Source organism: Lissotriton helveticus, chromosome 5_1 (assembly GCF_964261635.1).
Source record: "Lissotriton helveticus chromosome 5_1, aLisHel1.1, whole genome shotgun sequence".
Classification (NCBI taxonomy): Eukaryota; Metazoa; Chordata; class Amphibia; order Caudata; family Salamandridae; genus Lissotriton; species Lissotriton helveticus.
Genome location: NC_136065.1, coordinates 2033189091 through 2033204969, shown reverse-complemented (window position 1 = coordinate 2033204969; position 15879 = coordinate 2033189091). Strand labels below are relative to the sequence as shown.

At 48.8% G+C, this 15879-nt stretch overlaps 1 pseudogene; it reads left to right on the top strand.

Annotated features, from left to right (window-relative positions):
* Window positions 1-3808: 3808 nt before the first annotated feature.
* Window positions 3809-5431, top strand: LOC144752855 (uncharacterized; annotated as a pseudogene).
* Window positions 5432-15879: the final 10448 nt, after the last annotated feature.

The following is a 15879-nucleotide window of genomic DNA, read 5'->3' as shown; positions in this document are numbered from 1 at the left end:
ACAAAAAAAAGTGGCCCATAGGCGGTCAAAAACAATAAACCATCGGGAGACAACGGTCTGCCCACCCTCCCTCCTCCCCCAACACCCCCCATCTGGCAGATCATTTTTAAACATATTTATCTGTTCCTTTTTCTTCAACAGAGATACTAAAAACATAAATCTAATAAAACACCTGTAGTAAGTGTGTGATGATAAACTGAGCTGTAAAATATTAATCATTTTATTTTGCCCGAGTGGAGAGAACTCCCAGTCTCATAGTTTACTCGCTAAAATATGGTATAGTGAGAAAGTTATGAATCTTGAAACAAAGAGTCCTGCGCTGTGGTGTTGGTATTCGTGCTTCACTAAATGTTTTAGTGATAGTCAAATCACCAGTGAAGGCTCAAACCAGATGCCTGGCTTTAGCTCAGCTTGGGATTCGCTTGGTTCCTTGGGTTAAATAAAGCAGAGCCTTCTCTCTGCCACCCACGCATAAACCTCATGCCCCAAGAATTAAAGACTAACACCAACTTGTATTATAAAATGAGAGAGCAAAGAAGATACCCCTCTACTTGCTGAATTGCACATTCTGAAATTAGAAAACCTGGGACCATTAAGGCATCTCTGCTTTACCAAATTGTGTGATTCTAGGCAATTGTTTTATTTCACTTTGGCTCTTTTTACTTCATAATCCCCACATATGAGAGCACCTTGAAATACATGGGCTCAGGATGTGCACTGTACAAAATCTCTTTTGCTTGATTTCATGAACTATCATTTGTTCCATGTATAATAATAACCCAGGTCACATAGATGGTGTACATGAAAACTGATGGTATTGTTGTCACGGTAGGGACAGCATAAATGTTTTCTAAGTTCATATTTGAGAACTATCACTTTTAATAAATGCAGTGATAAAATCTGATGCATTAAAATGAAGGCTTGGGCTATCGAGCAAGAACAGAACTCTAGGAAGTGGGTCTTCATCTCAGGTCCCTCATTTGACAGACATCTACCCTCAATAGGCCCTTTGGTGCAGTGCTCTGAATATATGGTACCCACAACAAATTCATATCTGACCCGCTCCCTTCCTGAAAGTGTTGAAATTAGAGGTCTAAAAGCACGCTAAACTAAGTTCTTCATTTTATATTTTTCTAAGGCTGGCCCCTTGCTTATGCCAATTTCTCGTATCCTTTTCCTCCCTTCTGCATTCTCTTTTATCACTTCCTTTCGTTTCTGCCCTCTGACAGATATGTTGAATGTATGCTCAGAGTTTAGAGTTTCCTAAGTGTAAAGTTATGGAAGGTCTCAACGTTATTAAATGCAGAGAACAGGGTATTGTGCATTACTTTCCCTTGCTTTATTTATATGGCAGCCACGTTAAGTGCAGTAACATAAAGAGTGCAGTTCCCAGAGCCCAATGGGATGCATAAAAAACAGAAGACTTCTCTTATGAGTCTCTTGATTACAGTTAAGCCTCCCACGCTTGCTGCCGACGCACATTCAGCATAGTGAAGAGCATCCATCACTGGAAACATCATAGTGAACCAATAGTAAACTAGACTCTGGACAATTCTTGAGCATAGGTGACAGGAGCTGGGAAAAGAAGAAAAAAATAAACATGGCAGGGGTGGTATTATGACTACAACTCACAGCCATAGTGAGATAATCTGGTCTCTTTTTATAAAATTGAGTCTTTCCAACAATGAACAAACACTGGGCAGAATGTGCACTAATAGCCTGGTTTAGAGTTTGGCAGATTGGTTACTAGGTCACAGAACATGACAGATATCCCGCCCACCTCATTACAAGCTCATTATATCCTGTGGCAGTTCTACTAAGGAGAGCAGATGGGATACTTGTCACATTTGTGAAGGAGTTATCTGTCCGACAAACTCTAAAGCAGGCCTCAAACCTACAAAGATAATTTGTAGCAAGAGAGAGAACCAGTATTACCGGAAGAGTGCCTAGAGGCAGGTGTAGCACATGGGGCACTGGGAAAGAAATCTGAGTTAGGGAGAGTGAACTGACAGCAAATTAACCTGTGGGGACACCCAGAGAAACAGTGTTTCCTAGGATTTCTTTGTCTTATGTTGCCTGACACCTAGACCCCCACCTGGATCTTCCCTTCAAGGCAAGTAGCCTCCAGGTGTTGTGTTTTCTGAGGTTTCGCTCCCTTTAAGAAAAGGATCAAAGTGGTGACACCCACTCAGCAAGCGCCCATGTGAGGCAGCAGGAATAGGTTACAGTGTACACCAATACCCCGCCCGGTACGGATGGAAGCAGACCCAGAGAGGAACATTTACCTACCTGTGCAACTCCTCCATCTGTATCTCGTAAGCATCTACCCGTGCACCTCCTCTGTTTATACTTCATAAGCACCTACCTGTGCACCTTCCCTGTTTGTATCTCATAATCACCGATCTATGCACCTTCTCTGTACCTCATAAGCACCTATCTATGCACCTCCTCTATACCTCATAAGCACCTACTTTTGCATCTCCTCTGTTTGTACCTCATAAGGACCAACCTTTGCACTTCCTTTGTTTGCACCTATCAGGCAAGCTCCTGTAATCAAGCTTGCGATATCCACACTGCCAACCATGGACAGACTGTCAGTTCAATCATTACCTGACTTCTGCTGTGTGCATACAGTAAGCCACTCCACTGCTTTGGTAACAATGCATCCTGAGTTACCTTTGTAATATACTTCCTGATGATTTTGTTTTGTTATGCACTTCCTGAAGAGCTATCTTTGTTCTATTCTTCCTAAAACATAAGTATCAGCAGCACATTCCTTTTTCCACAATCTGTTCTGGTTTCAATGAAATCTTGTCCATATACATCCTAAATCTTTACCTCTTGCATGCGGGTGCCCTGTGAGCACCCTTTCTTCACTAAGTTACCGTGTGAAAGCTGGTAAATCACCTCCTTTTCAGAAGTAAATAAGATGTGACTTGGTCAACAGAACTGTTAATTAAATATCTGTGTATAGTGAAATATCCCTTGTACCCAATATGGTAAAGAAAACATTTCTTTTACAACCAGTAAAACATGGAGTATTCACGTTCTATTACATTTGCATTTAATAATTTGACATCTCTTTACATCCAACATAAAATTTGCCTTGGATGCATGAAGTGATTATGGATATTGAAGATACTACTTTAAATCCCCAAAAACAATGAACACCTGAACTCTAGTATTTGGGAAAACATTAGCGCCGTCGGGGACAGACAGACCTGAATATAAATTGACAGACCCTGGAAGAAGCAGTCAAGAGCAATTCCGAGAATGTAAGAGTCTGAGCTGTGCACTTCCACTCCATAAGAAAAAGAAATAACCTTTGGAAAATTAAGGCAACAACATCAACAAACCGCCTCATGTGTAAACAGGTGTCCAATGCCGGCTTTGATCATGGGAACGGTATAATGTGTTTACAGCAGGGCTCTGCTTTCTAAACTGATAAGCACTATTCAGTGCCCCTGATGTTTAGTAAACTCTTTCAGGCAAAACCACAGGAACCAGAGAAAAGAGCAACACAGTGGAGCCATACAACTGAAGAGTAAAGCAAAGAGGAGTTCTGCTATTTATAAAGCAAACTTATATCCCAATGTGCACCAACCAGAAGGAAGAAGAATCTTTACCTGTAACTGTGAAAAATGATTATCCAGTCTAAATACACTATTACTACAAAAAGCCTTACACACATTATGAGTGTGACATGTATTTGGTGAACATTGTACTTAATTATTAAATCTGAAAGCAAACCTGCAAAATACCGCACACATACAGGTTATGTGGGAAAAATATAAGTGCTTTATCAGCCATGTTTGCCCTTCAGGAGGCACAATCATTGGTTGTAGACAAACATATTCCCAACTCAGACACCCTAACCAAGAGAGAAGTATCGGACACATGCAGTGAGAGCTTTAGTTTGCCATCAGATCTAAAGCACCCTCACCAAATGCACACAGGATAAAAACAATTCAATACCACTGAATGTGCTAAAAGCTTTAGTTGTTTTATTTAACCTACAATGTCATCAACAAGCCCTCAAAGGGGAACAATCACACCCTTGCAGCGAATCTGTCGGCAGTTTTGGTTACTCTTCCGCATTAAGTAATCATCAGCGAGCACAGACAGGGGAAAAAGCATTCAAGTGCAGTGAATGTGAGAAGAGCTTTAGTCGATTTTCAGTGCTAAAAAGACATCAACGAATACACACGGGGGAAAAACCTTACCATTGCAGTGAACGTGTGAAGAGCTTTTGTCAGTCATCAGATCTCCAAAAACATCAGCAAACACACACAGGTGAAAGACCATACCATTGCAATGAATGTGCAAAGAGCTTAAGATGTTTATCACACCTCAAAATACATCATCGAACACATACAGGAGAAACACCCTACCATTGCAATGAATGTGTGAAGAGCTTTAGTCATGTATCACAACTCCAAAGACATTATCGAATACACAGAGGAGAAAAAACATACCATTGCAATGCATGTGTGAAGAGCTTTAGTTGTTTATCACACCTCCAAATACATCGGCGAACACACAATGGGGAAAAACCATACAATTGTATTGAGTGTGGAAAGAGGTTTAGTTGGTTATCACAACTACAACGCCATCATCCCACGAATACGCAGAACCACCTCTGGAGGGAGATCTTTCGCCTACCTGGAAGCAAAGACCTAGAACTCCCTACCCACTCACCTACGACTGACCCGTGACCATCTCAGCTTCAGGAAGCACCTCAAGACCTGGCTCTTCGAGCAGTAGCAGCAACCCCCCCCAGCGCCTTGAGACCCTCACGGGTGAGTAGAGCGCTTTATAAATGCTTTCATTGATTGATTGATCAGCGAATACACACTGGTGAAAAGCCTTATAATTGCAGTGAATGTATGAAGAGCTTTCGTCTGTTATCAACTCTACACAAACATCAGTAGACACACACTAGGGAAAAGCCATATCACTGCAGTGAATGTACAAAGAGCTAGCGTCAGTCATCAGACCTCAAAAATCATCAGCGAACACACACAGGGGAAAAACATTCAAGTGCAATGAATGTGTGAAGAGCTTTAGTCAATTATCAAACCTCGTTTGCCATCAACAAACTCACACTGGTGAAAAACCTTACCATTGCAGTGAATGTGTGAAGAGCTTTTGTCAAATATCAGCTCTCCGAAGACATCAGCGAACACACACTGGGGAAAAACCTTACCATTGCTTTAAATGTGGGAGTAGTTTTTCTAGCTTGTCAGAATTAAGGGCTCATCAGCAAACTCACACAGGGGGAAAACCATTCAAGTGCAGTGAATGTGTGAAGAGCTATAGTCGGCTATCAATTCTACACAGCCATATGCAAAAACACACCTTTTTAAACACACTTGGAAAAAATCCTAGAGATGCAGCGAATATTGCAAGAACTTCAGTACATCAGCAATAATCTTCGCATCTGTGGACACACAAGTAGCAAACACTTGAGGTTATTATGAGTTGAATGAATTACATAAAATTATAACTTTATAATAATATGCAACATACAAATATCAGATAACAAAAAGTAGATGATAAAAGACCCAACTAGTAAGAAAGAAGAAAAACGTAGGGCCAGATCATGATGTCATATGGACCGCCACAGACAGGCCATTGGTGGCAGTCTGCCCGACATCCAGGGCCGCAGCCCACCAGCCAGATAACGATGCTGACTTTCACAGCACTGTGGGCAGGGGGAATGACCGCCGCCTACGACAGCACTGGCGATCCCATCGGGGTGGCAGTTGGACAGGTAATCCCTGAATAGCAGCGGTGCCTGTGCAGACTGCCATCCGGATTACGGTGTCCCTTTCCCTCTACCTTTTCATGGCGGTCGGACCGCCATGAAAAGACCGCCATGAAAAGGCAGACAGAAGTAAGTTTGAGGGCCCCTCCGCTGTGGGGCCCTGGGGAGCACCACATGGCGCACAGTACAGGAATGTTTCAAAACATATCTTTTTGCATTGAGGCTTGTGCTACGGCTATTTTCTGGGCCGCAACATAAGCAGCAAAGCAAAAAGGCATGTTTCCGACCACCTACACAGCAGTCGGATCATAATTCAGAGGTCGGGACCACTGCCTACTTGACAGGCGGTCCGATCCCGAAACGATGATCTGACACTCACCGACTGCCATTGTAATTAGCCCCCTAGACATTTGTAGAATTTTAAAAGGTCTACTCTCAGCGATTCTTCATTTCTCTACAGGTAGGAAAAACATTAAGTACCAGGAAACATTGGGAGACTAGCATATTGTGGAATAAAAGAAAAGAAACATTGTTGGTTATAAAGAACATCAAAGCAAACCTAATTATACTACTGGTAAAAGCCACCCTACGAACAATGTTTGGACTAGCAAGGGTATTTTTAGCTAGATTAAGGGATTCGTGATAAAACGCATAAACCCAAAACACATGAACTCCCATGGAATGCTTAACCTAAGAGACAAAAGCAAGCAGTGACAGTATGCAAGTCATCCAGTCAGAAGGATGGTAAAGAGGCTATACTCCAGGTCACTTGAATTTGGCGACTCTGCGGCCACCTCAATTTTTGCATTAATATGGCTTTTTCGCATTTGCCACATAATCCATCAGCTGCTGCATAATCTGCAGATTAATTTTGTATCTAGGTCAATCAGATCAAATGTTAAAAAAAACATGGTGACTCCGGTCTCTGCACACCTTAAGTCTTACATAATAATGATGTAATACTATCACATAATGTGCCCCATTATGCTGCATAATTTCAACCCTGCCGCACATTTTGGTCCTCCTCTACTGTATGATTGCAGTGGCCCTGGCCGTACGCCAGGGTAGTTACAAGCACAAGAAGAGCCAACACTGGCCGATTCACAACAGCCAAAATAGGCAAGCCACTAACAAAATTTCTCAAAAAATATCCTAGGATAATAGCTAGATATGAGCATAGTTGTTGTTCTCTGCACTAAATAATACAAACAGCCACTTACATGCAATTACTCATTTGTCTCTTTAACGAGAGTACAGTTACCACCAAATTTATTGATACTCATTTTACCAAACATAGATGGAAGAAATCACCTACCCGGCACACAGATCCGCAATTGACGAGCTGACCCAAACCATTACTATATGCATAACACTGCCATGACAAACAATGTGTTCAGGCCCACACACATGAGATAACAACGCTGCCCGAGAGGGTGCCCAAGCTGGACGTGTATCTAGGTTTCCCAGATGATTAAGATAAAAATTGAGTGCAAGACTGGGTAATGGTAGGTAAATACTGACCTTGACAGCAACTCGTAGAACCTAATGTATGATACTAAGATGCTAAATAACACTGTTGAAATGTACACTGTATTACCATGTTTTTGTGATGTACCCTGCAATATTGTATTGTGACAATTGTAAGATATAAGAAATGCCAATAAAAACAAGTTTAAATAAATAGATGGAAGAAAGGCTGTGTCAGTCATACTAAGCTTTCTCTTGTGTTCCGCTGGTTCATATATTCCATGGAGGAGTGTGGCTCACTGCTTAGAGCGGCAGTCCCTGGTACAGAGATCTGGCCGGGACCAGGGTTCAAATCCCGCCTCGGCTGATCTCGGCTGATTTGGCGGATCTTGGGCTCATAATTCCTCGGACCTGATTTCTCGCCTCGGTGCCTACTCTGAGCATGAGTCCCACGCTGCAACTCTGGGCAATAGCTTGCTTAACCTCCACAACGGCCCCCTACAGCGCTGGGGATGCCTGGTTGCACCCCGGGGATGCCCAGGAGTGGACATTTCACGGGGAAAAGCCAGGATGGGTTCCCCAGCGGTATGAGTACAGCGCCAGGACACACTGCTTGCCGGGGTATCAGTGCGCTTTACAAATACGTCTACATTTACATAAAACGTATCTAGGAGAAGCAGAAGGCGGGCATAACACTATTATTCTATAAACAGTAAAATGACAAAACACTTTTGGGGAGAAGCAGCAACTTGGGTTTCTTGCACGTAATAAAAGGACCACACATTTTATCTATTAAACTGTATACCACAAGACACGCGTTTAAAGTCTGACGCAATGCAGATTAAGATGAAAGGTGTGAAAAGATGAATTCTCTGTAGACTCTATGAAGTGCTGCTTTATAATGTCATCTCTGGCAGACGTTCATGGACGTGCAACATTAAGAAAGCGTTTTGGTGCAATAGTAGAGGTAGGAAGTGCTAGTCAGATGCTGATAAATCCAAATTGAGCAGGCTGTGGATGCCACCAGTATATGCATAACCCTGAAAACGGGACAACCTGATCAGTAGAGAAAACGCCAGAGATCGGCTATCCAGGATGATCCAGGAGCAATGCAGTGTAACCCCAGTGATGCCTGCCCAGCCAAGACAGAATATCAAAATGACATGTACAATAGTTGGGACAGTACTAGAGAGCACACATTTAGATAAAGCATATTCACAGTTTGAAGCAAAGAAAGGTAAATCAGTTTGCCCAAAATCGTTTAAAAAGGTTAATTACCAGAACTGGTATTAGAGGTCTCTAGTTGGCAAGGTCAGCAGTTAAAGTTCTTGATTACATATTAATTGAGTTACATATCAATAACATTATCCTAGTATGTTGTCTTACCTTAGTTTTGTGTAGTATGGGTGCCTTCACACAGACCTACACAACAAAATCAAGGTTTATTTGGATGTCACACTGGTGGAACAGCAACCCCTTAAATTCATGAAGCTGCACCCTGTACGATTGTCAGGCTGCGCACAGGGCCTCTCTTCAGAAGAGTGAGGGATCATTAATGAAAGTCACGAAGGCTGCAGCTGTATGATGGTCGGATTTTACGTTAATAAAAATGTTTTTTTTTGTCTTCAGCACTTGTCAAGTTAGGGAACCCTGTGTACAAATTAATATGATTGAATAGCATTACTAGAGTAAGACTGAGACCTTGATAATTTAGTTTTTGTCAAATCTATTTTATTAGCATTTTATATCAGTCGAAAGACTGCAATATTCAGATAGTGTAACAGGACAATCCAGGCGCACCAATGCATTATTAACAATTCTCAGATCGGCTTGCTGCACAGTCCTGAGGCCATGTTTACACTAACACATTCGGGCAGTGTGCGCGTTGTGTCCCGGTACATACACGCAGGATTGTGCCCCGGAGTCCTCTGGAGTGTTGCACGGCTTCCTGCCAGTCCAATTGTGCACAATAACATAATCACATAATCATGAGGTGAATCCCACTCCTGTGTGCTTACACATAGAGATGACAGTAATCAAACCATTAATGCAAACATTCAAACTTTAAAACTATTGCGGCACAACCACATCATGTTAATCATCCCCTTCCACCCCCGCCCCCCCCAACCCCACCGACGTCCCACCCCATGGGTGTCATTATGTGCGAGCATGTACGCATCTCAGTCCTGTGCTCCCAGATGCGGACAGGCCCAGCGCAGCAACACTACCTGACAGCAGAAGAGCTCGCGGCATGTGTGACCATCCGGGGCAGCAGATTAGGCCGCTCCAGTATCCTGTGTGTCCGCCTCCTCAGGCGGCCGCAGGGCGCTAAGCATGCGCTCCCACCTTTCTGCCATGGGTTCTTTCCGAAGCCCGGTTGTCTCCTCCCGCCGTATGGCTATCCATTCCGCCCGTGCCCATGCCTTAAGGGAGGCTACCCACGCTTGCACTGCAGGCGGCTCGCGTGCCTTCCATCGCCGCGTTAGCAGTCGCTTAGCTACCACCAGACCCAGGTCTAGGAAACGGGACGAAGCCTTATCTTGCTGTCTCCTCCTGAATTGGGGCAGAAGGTACTCAGGCCAGTTGAAGGGAATGACACGGCCTGTGCACGCCCCGAGCACCTCGCCTATCTCACGCCAGTAGATGACCAGTCTGGGGCAGCTCCACAGAAGGTGAACCAGCCCCACATCTAGCTCTTCGCATCTAGGGCAGGACGCGTCAGAGCGGTGAAAATACCTATTAATTAGCTCAGGCGTAAGGTAGGCTCTATGGACAATGAAAAGTTGTATCTGACGCATGCGCATGTTTCGGGGGATACGTACCGGGCTCATAAGGAGCCACTCCCACTCCTTATCGGTAAGCACCCTGCCCATGTCCCGCTCCCACTTGCCTCTGAGTGGGGCCAGGCTAACCTCTGTGTGTGCTCGCAGCGATGCAGCGAACCAGCGGACCAAGTGCCTACCCCTCCCCATAACGTGTAGGTATTACATTGTAAGATGTTGTGTAGGCTCTGCCGCCATATCACCCCATCGGGCCACCATCCTTGCCACTAGCGAGCGGTGCATCAGAAACCCCCCTGGTGGTAATCCATCTTCAGCTATCAACGTGTCGTATGTCACCAGCTTTCCATCCCTGTACAGGTCCCCCAGCGTCCGAACATCGGCCTCTCCCCACTGTTCCAGCAGAGGGTGTGTGTTCGCCCCCGCTCCCAGGGGAACCGTCTATGGGTATAGCGGGCGCACTAGGGGCACCTTTCGGGTGAGGAATAGGGTTCTGCGGAAGCATTTGTATGCTACCGCCAGCAACGGCGGCTTGGGCTTCGCGGGCGGCACCAGTGGGTGAAAGAGAGCAACGACACGGCTTAAAGAGTATGGTGGTTCGGTCGAGGCAGTGTCTTCCCTACCCCTGTCTGCCAGCCAGCGGGCAATCCATTGTAGCTGCGCAGCCAGGTAGTAGTGCTCAAAGCAGGGGACAGCTAACCCTCCTCTGTCTGTCGGTAAGAACAGCTTCGGCAGCCCCAACCGATGCCTAGACGTGCCCCAGATGAAGTCACGAAGGACCATGTTAAGTTTAGAAAAGAAGGAGGCCGGGACGAACAAAGGCAAATTAACAAAGTAGTAGAGGAGCCGGGGAAGCATGACCATTTTGGTCAGTGCCACTCTACCCGAGATTGTCAGGTGGAGTGTGGACCAAAAGCTCATCTGGGACTTGAGCGCTGTCACCGCTCGCCCCAGGTTCCCATTAAACAGGTCAGTCGGTTGGTGGTAGATCTGGATCCCCAGGTATTTGAAGGTGTCAGCTCTCCATTGGACCCTTGTGTCTCCGAGGCGGAACTCTGGGTCTTCCACCTCACTGTTGAACGCATACAAACAGGACTTAGCTACATTTACCCGAAGTCCAGAGACTTCAGCAAACCTGTCCAGGAGTTGGGCCAGTTGCACCGGTATATTGTGCACGTCTTTAATGAACACCAGCAGGTCATCAGCATATAACGAGACCTGGTGCACGGCATCTCCTAGGGGAATGCCCGCATTAAGGGTCTGTCGCAGTGCCGCCGCCAGAGGCTCTATGGCCAGCGCGAACAGTAGGGGTGACAGGGGGCAGCCCTGCCTGGTGCCCCTGCCCACCACCACCTCCTCCGAGATGTATGGGCCCAATCTCACGCGCACCACTGGCCTTTTGTAGAGGAGGTCAACCAGCTACAGGAAGTCCACACCGAACCCGAAGCGCACCAGTACCTCAGCTAAGTATCCCCATTCCAGGCTATCAAAAGCCTTCTCTAGGTCAATCATTAGGCAACCTGCCCTCGGCCACCTCCCCGCCGCCTCAGCTGCTACTCTGAAGAACCGTCTCAGGTTCAGGGACGTGGACCGCGCCGGTACAAATCCGTTCTGGTCAGCGTGCACCAGATGCGGGACCACTGGCGCCAGCCTTTCGGCCAGCAGCTTTGCCAAGATCTTGTAGTCCACATTAAGCATTGCCAGCGGCCTGTATGAGCCCAGGTTCACTGGATCCCTATCAGGCTTGGGCAGGGAGACCAGGAACGCCTCTCGCATGGAAGCGGGGAGCGAGCTCTCATCTATTGCCGCGTTATATGTGCGCAAGAGTAAGGGAGCTAGGGTGTCTCTGTAAGCCTTATAGTATTCGGCCGCAAGCCGTCAGGTCCCGGTGTCTTCCCTGTTGCTAGCTACTGGATCGCATCACCCACCTCCTCCAGTGCGAGGGGCGCGTCTAGGGCGTCTTGATGATCCTCGGGAACCAACGGCAAGGTGACCAGGTCTAGAAAATCTCCCAGTGCACCTACAGGACCAGTGCCTCGAGCCCGGTACAGCTGCGTGTAGTGCCCAACCAGGGCACGGTGTATCTCGCGCTGCGTGTACACCATCCGCCCCTCCCGCGTGCGCAAAGCTACGATTGGGGTTCCCCGGCCCTCCTTTTGGATCAGCCAGGCTAGCAGTCGTCCGGCTCTATCTGCCTTGGCATGCGTTCTAGCTGTGTGCGCCGCGTAGTTGTGACACCTCAGCTGTTCCATAAGGGTTGTGTGCGAAGCTCGCAGGTCAACCAAGGTTTGTGATCGCGGCCTGCTCCCCTCGCCCTCCCTTTCATGCTGCAGTAGCTCGTTTTTCAAGTGTGTGAGGGAAGTGGACAGCTGCTTGCGAATAATCCAGGAGGTCCCCATACAGTGCCCCCTAATGACCCATTTATGTGCGTCCCATTCCACCATCCCACTGCTTGCAGTCCCCTCGTTAGTGTCAAAGTAGTTCAAAACCGCTGTGCCTAGTGAGGAGCGAAACTCAGGATCCTCCAGCGCAGCCGGCTGGAGCCTCCAAGTAGGCATAGGTGGGCGGTCCGCCTCCCATGTAAGCTGGAGCCGTAGGGGGTTGTGGTCGGAGTGTGTCCTTCCTAAATATTCCGACTCAGCTAGCAAGGGGAGCAGTGACTGTGAGCCAACTATCCGGTCTAGCCTGACATGGAGGTCGTGTACAGGGGAGTAGTACGAGTATACTTTGTCTCCGGGGTGCTGCGTCCGCCACAGGTCCTGTATCCCCCAGTGCGCGAGCCAGCTTCTGAACGCCTGAGCAGTGGACATCACGGTCGTAGCGCGGAGTGGGGGGAAAGAGCGGTCCAGTCCTATGTCTAACACCATGTTGAAATCCCCCACCTATCAGCCAAGGGATGCTAGCATATGGGTGAAGGACCTGGTTTAGGGACTCTAGAAAGGAGGGCTGGTTTGTGTTAGGGGCGTACAGGGAGCCCAGCAAGAGTTCCTGACCATTCAACCTTCCCCGCACCAGGCAGTATCTACCCTCAGGGTCTACGTGCACGTCTTGGCTCTTGAATGGGACACCTGCTCTCACCCACACCAACGTGCCCCGCGCATGTGCTGAAAAGGTAGTGCCGTGTATTTGCCCCCGCCAGCGCCTACGTAATTTGCCTAGCTCAGTCTGTGTCATGTGTGTCTCCTGAAGGATGGCAATCCCCACCCCGTGCCTTTGCAAATAGGAGAAAACTGAATAGCGCCGCGCCGGTGTGTGCATACCCCGGATGTTCCATGCCAAGATATTAGTACGTGTCATGTAGCTGCGTGAAACCTATCCGCACCATGCCATGGGAAGGACCCCGGGGGGGCAGCGGGCAGCGTCTACTGGGGAAGTCAGTGTGCTGCACGTTAAACGTTAAACGTACAATGAAAAAGAACCTTGTAACTAAAAGGGCGAATCCCCGGAGGGGCATGCGTCCAAACTTTAACAGGATCCACCCTCAGTAGAGGTGAGAAGTCAGCCTAATGGTTGCCCAGGTGGGTGTGCCGCCAGTGACCGGAAAGCTACAAGTGTTAAGGACTCCCATTATCCCCCTATCCGGGGCCCCTAGAACATCTTGAGACGTGTTCAGTACAATTGGCAAGCTGCGATGTGACGAGATGGTGCGTTCCGCCCCCTAATGTCGCTCTGTGCATCAGGTGCCCAACCGCCCCTCCTAGCCAGCGCAACACCCCGCAGTCTTGCTGCCCCAGCACTTCCGCGCTCTAGCGTTGCGCAGACCACAAAGTATAGTAACCAGCCCTCTTGGCATGCCCCAGCCAACACAGAAAGGATATATCAGACAGCCAGTGGATCACAGCATAACATTAGTTCATCTCAAGGCTGTCCTTGGCTACACAATGTAGTCCGCCGTCTGCGGGGTCACTGTAGGCAGGATAGTGCCTTCCGACATCACTGTGGATGGTGAAAACGACCCACTTGCAGCTAGGTCAATCTGCTGTCTGTAGTCTGTGTCTTCATTAGCGTCCCTTACTCCCAGTGTTGCCACCGCCTCAAGAATCTCCTGTCGCTTCTGCCTCATCTTCTCCAGGCTGGGCGCTGTCAGCCCCGAGCCCCTGCCTCGCCTGGCTTCCCTGTTCTTCCTCCTTCTCCTGAGACGCTGCTCCTGCCATCCCCCCTCTTCCAGGCCAGCCGGCCTCGCCCCTCACCATCGTGCCGTCTCTTCCAGCCAGTCCCAGACATCAGACGGAGCCTCAAAGAAGCGCGTGCCCTCCCTAGTGACAACCCGCAGGCGTGAGGGGAATAACAAGGAGTAGGGTATTTCCAATTCCCGGAGCTGCTTCTTCACTGCAAGGTAGGAGCCCCGCCGTTTCTGCACCGTCGCAGTGTAGTCCGGAAAAAGCATCAAGCGGCTATTGCCCACTCTAAGGTCACTGAGCTTCCTGGTCTCGCGGAGCACCGCGTCCCGGTCACGGTAGTTGAGTAGTTTGAAGAGAAATGGGCGGGGCCGGGTTCCCAGTCGCTGGGCCTGCGCCGGCACCCGGTGCGTCCTCTCCACTACAAAGTGCGGGGATAGCGTTCCGTCGGGCATGAGCGACCGCAGCCAGTCCTCGACGTATCTCTCAGGGTCCTTCCCTTCTTCACCTTCCGGCAGGCCTGCTACCCGGACGTTGTTGCGCCGAGAGCGCCCTTCTGCATCGTCCGCGCGGTCTTCCAATGCATGTACTCTGTCGACTAGGTCCTGTAGGGCCGAGGCATGGCTGTTCACCACAGGTCGCAGTCCTTGAACTGTTTGACGCTGCTCTGCAACGGAGTCCGACAGCTTGCGATGGTCCGCGTGAAGCAGCGTGAAGTCAGACGTGACTTTGTCCAAACGAGCTTCTAGGGAGGTCTTGGTTTGTAATGCGCTCCACCGCCGCCAGCACAGTGTCCATCTTGGTCGCCAAGGCGGCTACTGGCTCTGCGTCGGGTCGTCTCGGGTCCTGCATGCGATCTGCGCCGCTCACTTCTTGTTGCTTCGTTGTGGTCCTGTCCCTGAGCTTGCCCATCACTATCTGCTGCGCTGTAGGCATCAATACCCCCGCCTCCGTGCCCAGCTTTGTCCTGAGAGGCAATCTGCCCCGTTCAAATGAGCAATGCTGCGTGTCAGTCAGAGGAGTGAGGAAAAGATGGCGGCCCTGCCTGCTCCTCACCGTCCAGCGCCGCGCCCTGAGCTGCTGGGTTCCAGTCGGCCGTCTGTGCTTGCCTTTTCCCCGTGGGTCAGACAGGACCACCCTCCGGAGCACCCCCGCTTCAGTCGCCCAGGGGGTCCCCCTTGGTCCGTTTCCCGCTACTGGCTCAGCTCCGTTGTCCTACCGCGACAGCGCGTGTAGGGCGACCAACCTACGCCAGGGGCAGGGCCTCCGCACACCAGCGACAATCCAGATCACGCCCAGGGTAAGACAGGTCTTCTGGTTGCGGGATGCGCGGCCTGCCGCTCCACCTCTGCCCACAGCGCTGGCCCTCCGCTTCTACGCCTCAGCACCGGTCTTCAATTAAGCACCTGTTGCCCCCACGGGCAGCGAGCTGGCCAGCAGTGTTCCCAATCTCTGTAGCTCACTCCTCAGTGGTAATCCCGCCCGCCTCGCCTCGCAGGAACACCAGTGCCATGCAGTCCGCGCTCACGGAGGACAGGTCCCCAGGCCGCAGCTTACCACCAGTCCGCCAGAGCCACTGGAAATAGCTACTATCTGATATGTTTATAAAGATGGTAAGAGATGCAGTCACTTTGCTGTCTACATCCGGCAGTCTGGAACGAGGTCAGTTTTGGAACTTGTAAAGTAAACTGTTACACACCGGGATGAGCACGGCACATGCATGAGCCAGAGATCTATCCGTCTGGGC